The following is a 13,658-nucleotide window of genomic DNA, read 5'->3' on the forward strand; positions in this document are numbered from 1 at the left end:
CGACAATCCACCGGGGAACCTCTCTTTGCGGTGTCCGGATCCGCTCCTTGCGCAGGAAATTCAAGCCCTGCTGGAGAAAGGCGCCATAGAACTGGTGCCTGTAGCGGAGAGGAGGAAGGGATGGTATTCCCCTTATTTTTTGATTTCCAAGAAAGACGGGGGATTGAGACCCATCATGGACTTGCGGGGTTTGAACAAACTCCTCAGGAAGGACAAGTTCAAGATGGTTACTCTCTCTCAAGACCTCCAGGCCCTTCAGCTTCAGGACTGGTTGGTGTCACTCAACCTCAAGGATGCTTACTTCCATGTGCCGATCCATCCCAAGCACAAGAAGTACCTGAGGTTCGCGGTTGGCGACTCGCACTTTCAGTTTCGGGTCCTGCCGTTCGGATTGACCTCCGCCCCGAGGGTTTTCACCAAGCTCATGGTGGTGGTGGCAGCGCATCTCAGGCAAGGGGGGGATTCACGTCTACCCCTACCTGGACGATTGGTTGATCAGGGGGTGCTCTCCCGAGCAAGTCCTGGATCATCTATCGGTCACCTGTCACTCCCTTCACAGGCTGGGCTTCTCCCTCAATTTAAAGAAGTCCCATTTGACGCCAACACAGCGGCTCCAGTACATCGGAGCAGTGCTTGACACTTCCCTGGGGCAGTGTTTTCCTCCCCAGGTGAGGGCTCTTCACATTCAGCAGATGGTGCACAAGTTTCAGCATGCCCAGACGCTCCCAGCGTTCGAATTCTTGAGGTTGCTCGGCCTCATGGCATCCTGCATTCTTCTGGTGCCAGAGGCTCGCCTGCGGATGAGATCTTTGCAGTGGGCACTCAAGACGCAATGGTCGCAGTCCTCCGGCAGGATGTCGGACTCGATTCAGGTGCCGTCCTCGGTCGCCCGGGACCTTCTGTGGTGGGCCGTCGAAGGCAACTTGTTGAAGGGGGCTCCATTTTGGCTTCCCTGGCCGGAGGTGACGATCGTGACGGATGCATCCCTCACGGGATAGGGAGCTCATGCCAACGGGCTGACAGTCAGCGGTCGTTGGTCTCCGTCGGAGTCCAGACTCCATATCAATCTGTTGGAGCTGAGGGCCGTCAGGCTAGCCCTGAAGGCTTTTCTGCCGACTGTGCGAGGGAAGAATGTCCTGATCCTGACGGACAACACAGTGGCCATGCACTACCTCAACAAAAAGGGGGGGGGCAGGGAGGCGATGCAGCTCGAGTTCTGGGCCATCCAGCAGGAAGTTTCGATCTCGGCAGTTCATCTGGCCGGAGACGAAAACGTGACGGCGGACGCTCTGAGCAGGCAGAGCGCGATCTCTCACGAGTGGGAGTTGGCTCAGGAGATTCTCCTGGAGATCTTTGCCCTTTGGGGGACCCCTCAAGTGGATCTCTTCGCCTCCAGTGTCAACCGGAAGTGCGAAAGGTTTTGTTTGCGGGAATTTCCTCCAAAAGGAGCCTTAGGAGACTCGTTCGTGGTGGAGTGGTCATTCCCGCTGCTGTACGCGTTTCCTCCAGTCCCCGTCATCCCGCAAGTGCTGCGGAGGTTACGGAAGTTCGGTTCCCGGATGATCCTCATTGCTCCGGCGTGGGCTCGGAGGACGTGGTACCCGGACCTTCTCGACTTGTCCATCTGCCCTCCACGTCTTCTTCCCTACCGAGACGATCTGCTCTCACGGGAGGGGGGTCAGGTTCTCCATCCAGAGGTCAGATCCCTCAACCTTCACGCTTGGCTTCTGAGAGGTTGAGGTATAAGGATTGGGACCTCCCTGAAGACGTGATGGAGGTGTTGCTTTCGGCCCGAAGACCAGCAACAAACACTCTGTACCGTTGGCGTAAGTTCTGCGACTGGTGCAGAGTTCAGAATGTGGATCCTTTTGCATGTGACATCCCCATGGTTCTGTCCTTTTTACTTTCTTTGGCCCACAGGGGCTTGCAAGTGGGTACCATTAAAGGTTACCTGGCGGCGCTGTCCATCTTTAAGCGCTCGTCTGAAGAGTGTTCTTAATTTAAAATCCCTTTAATTTCACAGTTTCTGAAAGGGCTCACTAATGTGTTCCCTCCGTCACCTTTCCTGGTGCCCGGTTGGGATTTAAACCTTGTTCTTAAGTTTCTTATGGGTGCTCCGTTTGAGCCTTTACATTCTTGCCCTTTGAGGCTGTTAACTCTGAAAACTGTGCCATCTCGGAGTGTTACCGTTTGGCGGGTAAGGACCCACCGGCTGGCTTGCGGGCCCATTCTACCAGGGGTGTGGCTGCATCTACTGCCCTGCAGAGGGGTGTTCCTATTCGCAACATCTGTGATGCAGCCACCTGGGCTTCAGTACATACATTTGTACGTCACTATTCCCTCGATTCCATCCGAGGGCAGGATCTGGCCTTTGGCAAGGCGGTCCTTTGCTCTGCTATTTGATTGGCTATTCTAAATTTTGATTCTAAATTCTTTCCCTCCTCCTTGCTCTGGTACTGCTTTGGGAGTCTGTCATAGATATGGAGTACGTCGGAGGACCCAATCCCCTCGAAGAACAAGTTACTTTCTTACCTGGTAACGTTCTTTCGATGGGATGGTCCGACGACGTATTCCATATCGCTCCCGCCCTGCCTTCCCCGCTGCAGAATTTCTTTTGCGATTGCAGCTTACGTTCCGCAATGCTTTGTGTCTGACTGGCAGTTGACTTATGTCACACGTTCTGGGGGAAAAAACTACAACTGAGGCTACGGGCGTCGTGCGTCCTACTTATCACATCGGATGACGTCGGAGGAGGTCCTCGACGACGGCGCATCGACGTCATCGACGCAGGACGCAGACGCCGAAAAAAGTTTCCGAAGCAGCACAGCTGTGGTGATTACATGTCATAGATGTGGAATACGTCGTCGGACCATCCCATCGAAAGAACGTTACCAGGTAAGAAAAAAACTTGTTCTTCTGTCTGTGTGGTACTTGGGGACAGAGGTATTCAATAATCGGCATGACCATCAAGATCAGAACAAACTACTAGAGACATTCCAAGACACATATGAGTGCATGCGTCTCCCGACAAGCCTGTCGGAATCAATAATCGTCCCGATCCTTAAACCAGGGAAATCCCCTAGGAAATGCGCCTCCTATAGGCTGATATCCCTTATCAATCAAGATGCTAAAATACTAACGGCAGTCCTAGCCAACCGCTTAAAACGGGTAATACCCACGCTGATTCACCCAGACCAAACAGGCTACGTTCCGGGAAGGAATGCGTCTTGGAACCTCCGCAGATTACACCACGTGATAGATGAGACAAATCGAATACAAGACGAGAGCGTAATAGTGTCCCTGGACACTGTCAAAGCTTTGGACTCTGTGCACTGGGAATGGCTGGTGAGTGTACTCGCACTTTTTGTATTGGGGAGGGGGTACCTCCGATGGATCAGATTACTATATAAGGAACCCAGAGCAAGGGTGAAAACTGGGCGATTCATTTCCAAAGAGTAGATGATACATAGAGGAACCAACCAGGGGTGCCCACTATCGCCAATGTTATATATCCTGGCCTTGGAGCCATCTGCAGTATTCCTTAGAGCAGAATATAGAGACACCGGACTAGACATAGATGGGGTACTCCACCAAATTTCGCTATACGCAGATGATATGCTCCTATTTGTAAGCAACCCAACCACAAACCTACCCTGCCTCCTAGAAGCGATCGGGGCGTACACCAGGCTTTCGGGCATAGCAATTAACAAAGGGAAGTCCCTTCTCTTCCCCTTGGCAGGTCTAAAAAACGTCCCCCCACATTGCCTACCGGACCTGTGCCTGATATGGGCACCTTCAAATATTTGGGTATAGGGATACCTCATGACACCGCCGATACCCATACATCCAATACACTCGTCGCCTTAGAAAAAACACGGCAGTCGATGAGCTTCTGGGGGACACTCCCACTGGGAATGATGGGGAAGAGCAGCCCTCCTGAAAATGGTGGTACTGCCCCGCCTATTATACTACCTCACGACCATCCCATACAGCATACCCAGGGCCTTTTTTACCAAACTAAACACGATAACACGTTCATTCCTATGGGGGGAGGGATAAATGGGATCTCAATGAGGACCTTGCAGAAGGACTACGAAGAAGGGGGCATTAGACTACCGGACTTCAAGAGGTACTACCTAGCAGAGCAGCTGCAATTTGCAGTTAAATGGCTGGGGGGAGATGAAACGATAGACGCACGCATCTTCCAGCCAGCACTGAAACAACATTATTTAAGGGAAATACTATGGCTTGATAGACCCCTGCTCGGAACCCTGCCGAACATGCTCAACATTGCAGTGGATTTATGGAAAAGAGCGTGGAAACTCCAAGGGACAAAAGATCCGCAGTCTGTACAAATCCCTCTAGCAGGTCTCCTGGGAGGGGACACAAACACATTAGCAACATATCGAGTACATTGGGAGGCTAAAGGTCTAGCACAAATTGGAGACCTGAGAACAGAGGGAAGGTGGGCATACTTTCACGAAATGGTAGACGAACATGAAATACATGTCGGTCAATTCATCCTATATACCGGCATGATGAGAAACATTACGAAAAGATGGCCAGATTGGGAAGACCAGGAGGAAGAGACAACATTAGATGTATGGTTATGACATTTCAGAGAGGAATGCACACAACCTCCAGGCTATATGAACAGTTATTGAAAGATAAAAGCCCACAGGAGCAACACACGAGGCAGCATTGGGAGGAGTTAGGGAGACCCCTCAGCGACCAAGAATGGACCAGGGCCCTACGATACCCCAAAAAAGTATTCAGAAATGCAAGATTTAGGCAGGCGCTGCTATATGTAAAGCATAGAGAGTATCTCACACCCAAAAAGATGAATAAAGTCCAGATGGGAAGCCAAAATGGGTGCCCCTGCTGTTCATCGGAAGAAGCGGACATGGTACACATGTTCTGGTCCTGCCCAGTGATACAGGATTTCTGGGACAGGATCAGACATAAGATGGCAAGAAGCGGACTCCAAATCCAGGCGGAGCACCCGGGAAAAGTACCTACTGGGCCTCTTTTCGAGGGGTAGTAAACACGAATCACATCTAGCAAAGATGAAAGATTTAATATGTATATTGGCCAAGAGAAAGATAGCAATGACATGGAAGTCAAGGGAGGGCCCCCGCATAGAAGTATGGTGGTCAGACCTTCAGAAGTGGACGCAGGCAGAGACTGTGGTGTGGATGAGAGCAGTGACTAGCGGGGAAGGAGAAACTGCGCACAAGTTGACTGCATGGAACACGCTAACACAAGACCTCTTTGGCCACGGAGATGAGGGAAACTGCTAAGATCCCACGGAAACAGAGGATCTATAGATGAATTAGAAAGACGGAGCACCAAGCCCAAGAATAGAACAATATGCGTACTAGACCTGGTGTTCGACCCAACTGGAGGTCTGGACTGAACTAACAAGGTTGTTGGTGTAAATTATGAAAGACAGTGGAAGGGCAAAATCCGTACAAAGTGCCAATAAGCCATTTATGTTATGGTCGTTTGTATGTTATGTGTTTTGTTTTTGTTAAAAGAAAACAGAGAAATAAAAAAATAAAAAAATGTTGATGACCTGATGATGTGGACCAACCTACCGCGTTCAATAACCATATTTATGGCAGAGATTAAAGACATTTCTACCTTTTTCGGGTTATAACATTAATTGTGTAACGTGGTACCTTTTGAATGATAACACTAATAAGGAAGTTATTTGGGTCTACTCAATTTAAATAGATCATGTTGAAACTTAAGCACTGTGAGAAACCTAGGGGTGTTCCCACATCTACTCCCCTTTGATCCTCTATGCAGGTGGCCAGGGAAAAGCCATCACTTTTGGATCCTGCCCCTGGTGGTGGAAAGTGAGGGAGGATCACCTAGATAGAGGGTCTATGGGGAATGGACTTGGGATGCCCATATGGTAAGACACTGTATTCCCCATCCTCCTTTCAGAAGGAAACCCCTATTGCAGAAGTGGTAATGGGATGTTGATCATCATGTTCGGTTGTGTCTGAGAAGGCCAGGAGATATCATCCCAGACATGTTAGACAGAGGGGGAGAAAGATTGTGGTTGAGCTATCTTGGGATGAAGCATAGTATCACCCTTATATTCGTGACAACCAGCCTAACCCGCCCGACCTTTTTGGATAATTCTAAGATCTTTCCTCTTTATACCCCTCTTAGGGTACCTAACAGTACTGAGAAGAGGAAGAAAAAACTGAGGGTTATGAACCGTACTTACTTTCCCCACTCTAGTACTGGGACGAGGAAGAGGCAACTTAAAGTAATGGACACCAATTATTCTCACCACTTTGGTACTGGTACAAAGAAGATGCTGGTAGGTCAGGCACTTCCCTGTAATGAGAGCCAGGCAGAATTTAATGAAAAACACCTGCAGCCCATTACCAGTCCACAGGTGTATAAGAGGTGGCATGCTGCTGCATCAGAAATAAGCAGGGAAAGCGGAAGACACTGCAGAAGGAGCCATGCCAGAGTGAGAGAGGTTGAAAAGCTGAACAAGACCCTGGGAGTCCTGCTGGTGTGATGGCGTGGGAAGGAGATCCCACAGAAGGAAAGGCAGGCAGCAGGCGCTGCTTCGGAGCAGAGGCGAAGCTGCTGTGAGAAATCTGAGGACGTTCTCACAATTAGCACCCTTTAAAATCCACCCCTCAGTTAACCAAGGGAAAAGCAAAGTTGCCAGATGCCGACCCCGAGGCTGAGACTGCGAGGGAGAACTACTTTGATTGAGGGTCCTTGAAGAGAGGGGGTAGGATAACCCGAGTGTGAGACATTGTATCCCCCCCCTTCTCCTACATTGGCCCACCCAACCCCCCTCCACCCCCTCAGCCTTCAAGGGATATATTAAGGCACACGTCTGCATTTCCCAAAATACCAACCAAGTACTGTGACGAAGAAGAGGGAGTCAGGAGGAATACAGACTTCCTATGTGAAACACCACTATGGTACGGGGACGAAGAGGATGCAAACGGAGGCACACCAGCATACTCAATGGAGATGTCCCAATAACAAGGCCAGGTAAGGTCAGGCAATTGAAACTATACACACCTGCAAACCTATTAACCAGTCACAGGTGCATAAAAAGGAAGGAGAAAGGAGCAACAGCAGTAGCAGTCCTGGGAGTGACATAAGCAGACGTGGTCATGAAACCAGAAGAGAAGCTGAAAGGAGGCGAGATCCTGAGGGGAGCAATTGTGTGCTGTGCTGTAGCCTGGAAAGCACCCACACCCTGGGGTCGAGGAAGGCTGTTGTCCTGGCAAGTGTCGCTTAGGAGCGAGAGCTCCTTGGGATAGAGGTGAGGCAGAGGATGGAGGTCAGCTGAGGGGCAATTCTTCCACCCACCAAGAGGAGTGCTCGCCCTCGCGTGGCACTTTGATGGTGCTGGTGTGCCTGAGGGTTACAGGAAGAACCCCTAGAGGCATTTCACAAAGTTTGTTGCAAGCACAATATAAAGGAAAGTTTTCAAAGGGTAGCCATTGAGTGTGAGAGGCTGAAAACCCTTGTGGGACTTTAATTGGGAGTGCTAGAGGAAGAACTTCTATTGTATTCAGTATTAAAGTATACATTGTATCAGAGTGGTCGCGTTCCTACAAAGAAAGGAAGGAATGGGAAATGTACTTTAAAGTTGAACACAGCCTCTGTGTTAAGAAGGAAGACATTAAGAGAAAATGGGAGCTGTAAGTGTCAACAGAAAGTCATTGAGAGAAAAGGGGAACTATGCGAAGAGAGGAAGTGTGAGCAAAATCCCCAAGAAAAACTAAACAATAATTAAGTATTGGGGTGGCCACCATGCGGGAAATTAGAGACCCCATCATAAAGAAATATATACTGGGAAGGTTTCCAGGCAGGCGAGCGACCCAAGAGAACCACAGAAACCCATTAAAGAAAACATAAATTAACAGTAATTTATAAAGAATGAATTTTGAAAATTTTATTTTGGCTAATGAACTTTAACAAGAGGGCACAGCTAATGCCCAGGGTACCTGGTTGCGCGATCTGTAGTGGGTGGACCGTGCAGTTTGACAACTGCGCCATGACCAAGAGGGCCCCGTTGAATAAGTGAACGGTGTGACAAGTTGAAATGGAATACACCATTGAATATGGGGACGGGAACCCCCAAGAGAAACCAGTTGAACTTTTGTGTTCCGTTGAACATGGGGAAGCGAACCCCTACAGAAGCAAGTTGAACTCTTTTGTTTTGAAAAGTGGAACTTGACAAGTTGAATATTGGTGTAAAATCAAAGGAGTTTGAACTGGGCAGGGGAAGCCTGAGAAAACCAGAGGGCTTTGATTTCAGGAAAAGGGAACCCGGATAAGCCCAAGGAAGTTTGTGAACTTGTAATCAGTGAATCCTGAGAAGCCTGTGGAACTTTGTGATCCAGGGTGCCTTGAACTTGGCTAAGGGAGTTACAGAAGAACTCTATTGCCAAACTATGCTTACTTTGAACACTATTGAGTTTACCAAGTCCTATATACATTATTGTATAGAAGTGAGGACAAGCATAGGTTATGGCACATTATTTTACTTTGGACAGACAGACTTAGACTTTACCTTAGTTTTCTTCTAGATAAGAACATTCCCACCTTAGCGCAAGTTAGGCGTTGCACCCTCCCGACCCGTAAAATGATAGTTTTCTAACTATATTTCAGTTGTCTGTGTCATCTTTTGATACCATGTCTGTCTCACACTGCGCACTAGAGCTGGAGTGGGCTGATTGAAGCGCCGGGCGAACATGCTTTCCCACTAAGGATAAGAAGCCGTTACGAGGAGCTGCTGAGTCTGGGGTAAGTGTCTGGGTCACTTGAAATGCCTGGGAGCTCCAAAGTATACGTTAATGTGGTAGCAGTTCATGTAAAGAACCGAAGTTGCGTCCATTGAATACCAAATTGAATGGAAACCAGAATACTGAAGTGAATGAAAGAAGCAAAGTTGTGTTTTTGAATACTGCATTGAATGAATGAAGCAAAGTTATATTTATGGAATACCGAATTGAAAGAAAGGAGCAAAGATGGATTTATTGAACACTAAATGAGATTAAATAAGCTACGCTGCATATAACGAACTGAATGAAATAAGCAAAACATGCACCTGTTGAACTAAACTGAAGGGAAAGGAAAGATCAAACCTGTACTGAAAGCAAATAGAAAGGTTAGACAAATGAAAGACTCGGAGTGCAAAGTTGGAGTCAAGGTTGAAAAACCACTGATTTGGTTATGGAACTGAATTTGAGAAACGGCTTGTTTGGCTGAATATTGAGCTGTTCAAGGCGACCTGAAAGTTCCTAGTTGCATGACATGTAATGGGTGGACCGTGTGGTCTAAAACTGTGCCGAGACCCGGGAACCCCTATATGCTAACAAGGAAGTTTGCTGTTAAGAGGAAAACAACCACTGGTGCATAACAGACTTGGGGAAGGGAGCCCTGAGTTGTACAGAATTGTTGAAATATTGTTTCAAGATATTTCTTTTGTGTCATCTTTTGATATTGAACTTTGGGAAGGAACCCCTGAGACATGTTGCCCAGAACTATATTGAACTTGGGGAAGGGCATCCTGACCTTTTTCAAAAGTGTGGAACCTTATTATTTCAACTCTAAAAGTAGGCGAATTGAACATTTTCTTTATTTATCTTTTTAAATATGTTATGTATGTCCATTATGTTATTGCTTTACTATATATATATATTTTAAACTTTTATTTTTGTTTGCAGAGGTAGATAGCTTACACAAACATCAAAGCAGCCAGTAGGAACATAATACATAATTACCTGGATACAGTGGTACATATGAGCAATAACAAAGAAAGGCACAGTCGGAAAGGCAACCTCGTGAAGTGACAGGAGCTGTAGAACTCTATAGAGATGATTGCGATGAATCGTCTGCAGACGAGAGTGTATCTAGGCTGTTGAGATAGCTATTGAAAGCAGTCCAGATATTTTTTGGCCGAGAGTGAGCCGGGAGGATACTGAGGTACTCCTCCTCGCAGTTCCGAAACCACGTTAATAAGTTCAGCCATTTCTGGAATGTTGGGGGGGGGGGGGACTTCCAGCTCTGTAACACACACTTTTTAGCAATTATGCAACTCGCGTTTAAGAATTTAGCAGCAGTTCTAGTTCCCTCAGCCACCCATACACCGAACACCACCCCCAGTGGGTCAGGATCTATAACAGTATCACAGATTTCAGACAAGGTTTTCAGGACCCCGTCCCAGAATGAAGACAACCCGGGGCAGTCCCAGAACATATGTAAGTGGCCCGCATCCTCTGTGCCACAACGAGGACAGAGCCGTGGGTCGGAGCGAACAAATTTCGAGACTTTGCGTGGGGTGTAGTATAACCTATTCAACAGTTTGTACTGAATAGCGCGGTAGCGAAAGTTCAATAAGACTCTATTAGTGTGGGAGCACATTTTCCTCCACAGCTGGTCGTGAGTTCCAGCTCCAATTCGGATGCCCAGTCGTCCCGGGCCCCGGAAGGCTGTGGTGAGGTAGTATTTAGGAGGAGTTTGTATAAAGAAGATACCACCCTGCGGGCCCTGCCCAAGTTGGCAATATAGGAAATCCCAGGGGAATCGGGAGGGTCACAGGGAAACCCCGGCCAGGCACCTCAGAAGGCCGCTCGGAGCCTATAGAACTGTAGCAGCTCCAACGGTGACCCCGTGTGGCCCGGCTTCCATGTCTGCGGTGTTATGAACTGCCCATCCGGGTAGAAGTCAGTTGGGGCTAAGTAGCCCAGGGACTGCCAGTGTCGTGCTAGAGCTATGTCGTTTGTGGGTTCCAGTCCGGGGAAACACCAAGCGGGGAGCCACTTATAATACGGGTGTTCCTCTGCCCCAGCAGCGAATATCCGTCCCCAGGCCTGCACGGTGGCCCGGACCGGGTCAATAGCAGAGTCTGGTTCGTATCGTCGATGCAATATTAGGGACATTATGTTGGTGCCAGATGCCGCGAGGGCCTCCAGCTTGACATGAGGGCGTGGGGGTGGCCGGGATACCAGTAGGAGGCGAATTGTGCCTGCGCTGCGATCCAGTACCGCAGCAAATCAGGGGCGGTGAAACCACCTTTTTCGTAGGGAAGTGTCATAGCAAGCCATTTTTTACGCACCGCCCCCGAGGGCCACAGAAACTGAGCACACAGCTTGTGTAAGTCTGTGAAGTATTTCTTACCGGGCCAGATAGGAACATTATTGAATATATACAGTAGCTTAGAAAGCAGCATCATTTTTACCAGTGATAGTCTCCAGCTCAAGATAGCGGGAGAGGGCGCCAGCGCGCTATCCTGGATTCGGCCAGTTCTGCCACGGCCCGGTAGTTATTAACCAGGAGAGTGTCTTTGGTCAGGGATACTTGGATACCCAGGTATTTAATCCCGTCGGGGGACCAATGGAACTGGTACTCGGTGGCCGGTTGTGCTGTGGAGTTTGTGAGAGGGAAGAGCTCAGATTTGGTATAATTGATTGTGAAACCAGAATACGTGCCGATACGGGTGATGTCCCGGAGGATTGGGTCAAGATGGGTATTGGGGTCTCTGACAAACAGCAACACGTCGTCCACGTAGAGAGATCATTTTGGGGGAGTCCTGCAGCCGTATCCCTTTGCGTGAGAGGTGCTCCCTAACGTAGTCTGCCATAGGCTCGATGGCGAGGGCAAACAGGATTGGGGAGAACGGGCATCCCTGCCGGGTGCCTCTGAAGAGAGCGAACAGAGGAGAGGTCTGGGAGTTAACTCGGACCCTGGCAACCGGGGAGGTGTATAACAGCTTGATGTATGCGATCATCCTGGGTCATATGCCCATGGTCTCAAGGACGAGCCACATGTACCTCCTAGACACCTTGTCGAAGGCCTTCTGAGCATCCAGGGTGACCGCGACCGCACTCTCCCCCTGATCGATGCATGCCATGACGTTCAGGAGCCTTCTGATATTGTGGGACGTGGATCTCCCGGGAACAAAGCCCGACTGGTCGTCATGCACCATATAGGCCATGACAGGCAGGAAACGGGCAGCGATACCTTGGCAAAGATTTTTAGTATCCAGATTCATCAATGACAGGGTCCGGTAGGAGCCGCGTTCATTGCTAGGTTTACCAGGCTTAAGCAGTACCGTAATGACGGGGGAAGGGAACCTAGCCTGAGCGATTCATTCCATACCCCAAGCAGCTCGGGGGCCAAGATTGCCACGTGTTCTTGATAAAATTCAGCCATGAGCCCGTTGGGGCCCGGCGCCTTTCCCTTAGGGAGACTGGATATAGCCTCCACTATTTCATTCAGTGTGAAAGGGGAATCTAGTTGGTCTCTCGTGGCGGGGGAGATACAGGTGGTAGGTATCTGTTCCAGGAGCTCTCGCATCTGGGAGTCACTATGTTCGGGGGGCTGGGAATATAGGTTCGAGTAGAAGTCTGTGAAGATTTCAAGGATTTGCTGGTCAGACCACTGTGTGATTACCCTGTCTGTCCTTGACGCAGGTTATTTGGGATTGGCCCCACTCCCCCCTTGCCAACGCCGCTAGCGTCTTCCCGGGCTTTTCCCCCTCGCCGTACCTCCGAGCTGCCTGTGGACGGCTGAAGTACTGCACTTCCCTGGTGGCGTGTTCGTTAAAGATTTTGAGCTCCGCACTGATCTGAGAGAGGATGCTCGGGTCAATCGAGGCCGGGTGGGCACGTTCCAGGTCCCGCAGTTTAGTTTCCGCACGGGACAAGGCGGCTCTAATAATTTTGAGGACTCCTGACTCTCTAGAAATGGATGCACCCCTGATGAAGGCTTTGAAGGCGTCCCAGCGGATCCCCAGTGTGGTGGACTGGGGGGTATTGTGTTCAAAATAGGTCTGGATGTCAACGAGGACGTCCGCTTTAAATACAAAGTCCTGCAGGGCAGATGATTTGAATCGCCATGTGTTGATAATAGGGGCAGGAATTCCCAGGTCTAGGGTTATCAGAATAGGTGAGTGATCAACAGTGTGCGCGCTAGTATCCGCGACTCCGCTACTCTGCCTAGCAATGAACCGGACGACAAAAACATGTGTATCCTAGATGAACTGTCGTGTACTGAAGAATAGTAAGTGAACTTGCGCGCTTGCGGGTGTAGTGCTCTCCATGCGTCGTGGATGTCAAGTGTCACCATGTGGGTGAGCAATCTGCGTGCTGCGCTAGAGAGGGGCCTAGGGGCCGTGCCCGTCCTATCCATTGAGGTATCCAGTATAAAGTTCATGAAACCCCCCCCCCCCAAATGATCTGTACTCCGACATATCCTAGCAATATGGATACCACTTGATCAACAAATTCGGGAGAGTCAACGTTAGGGCCGTAAGTATTCACCAGCAAGTACTCCCTGTTGGATATGTCGCAGTGCAATACCGTATATCTCTCCTCGGGGGGGGGGGGGGGGGGTCTACATAACTTGTGTGGAGAACAAACTTGAGCGCTTAATGATCGTCACTACCCCTCTGGCGCGCGTGGAGTAAGAGGTAAAATATCTCTGTGGACCCCAAGTTGGGGGCCATACTTTTGATCAGGGGTCCCATTGAATGAGTCTCCTGCAGGAACAGCATTTTACAGCCGTGTCTGTTGGCGTATGCTATGATTTTTCGAGCCTTGGTGTAATTGCTCAGGCCCTGCACATTCCAGGACATCACTGCTACAGGCATGTCAATA

General features: G+C 49.3%; 1 protein-coding gene across 4 annotated transcripts in view; it reads left to right on the plus strand.

Moving 5' to 3' along the window:
* ORC4 (origin recognition complex subunit 4) overlaps positions 1–13,658 on the plus strand; it is a 1,582,358-nt gene that overhangs the window by 320,731 nt on the left and 1,247,969 nt on the right. The gene's annotated exons all lie outside the window — the stretch shown is intronic.

Source organism: Ambystoma mexicanum, chromosome 9 (genome assembly GCF_040938575.1).
Source record: "Ambystoma mexicanum isolate Mex_15411 chromosome 9, UKY_AmexF1_1, whole genome shotgun sequence".
NCBI classification, from domain to species: domain Eukaryota; kingdom Metazoa; phylum Chordata; class Amphibia; order Caudata; family Ambystomatidae; genus Ambystoma; species Ambystoma mexicanum.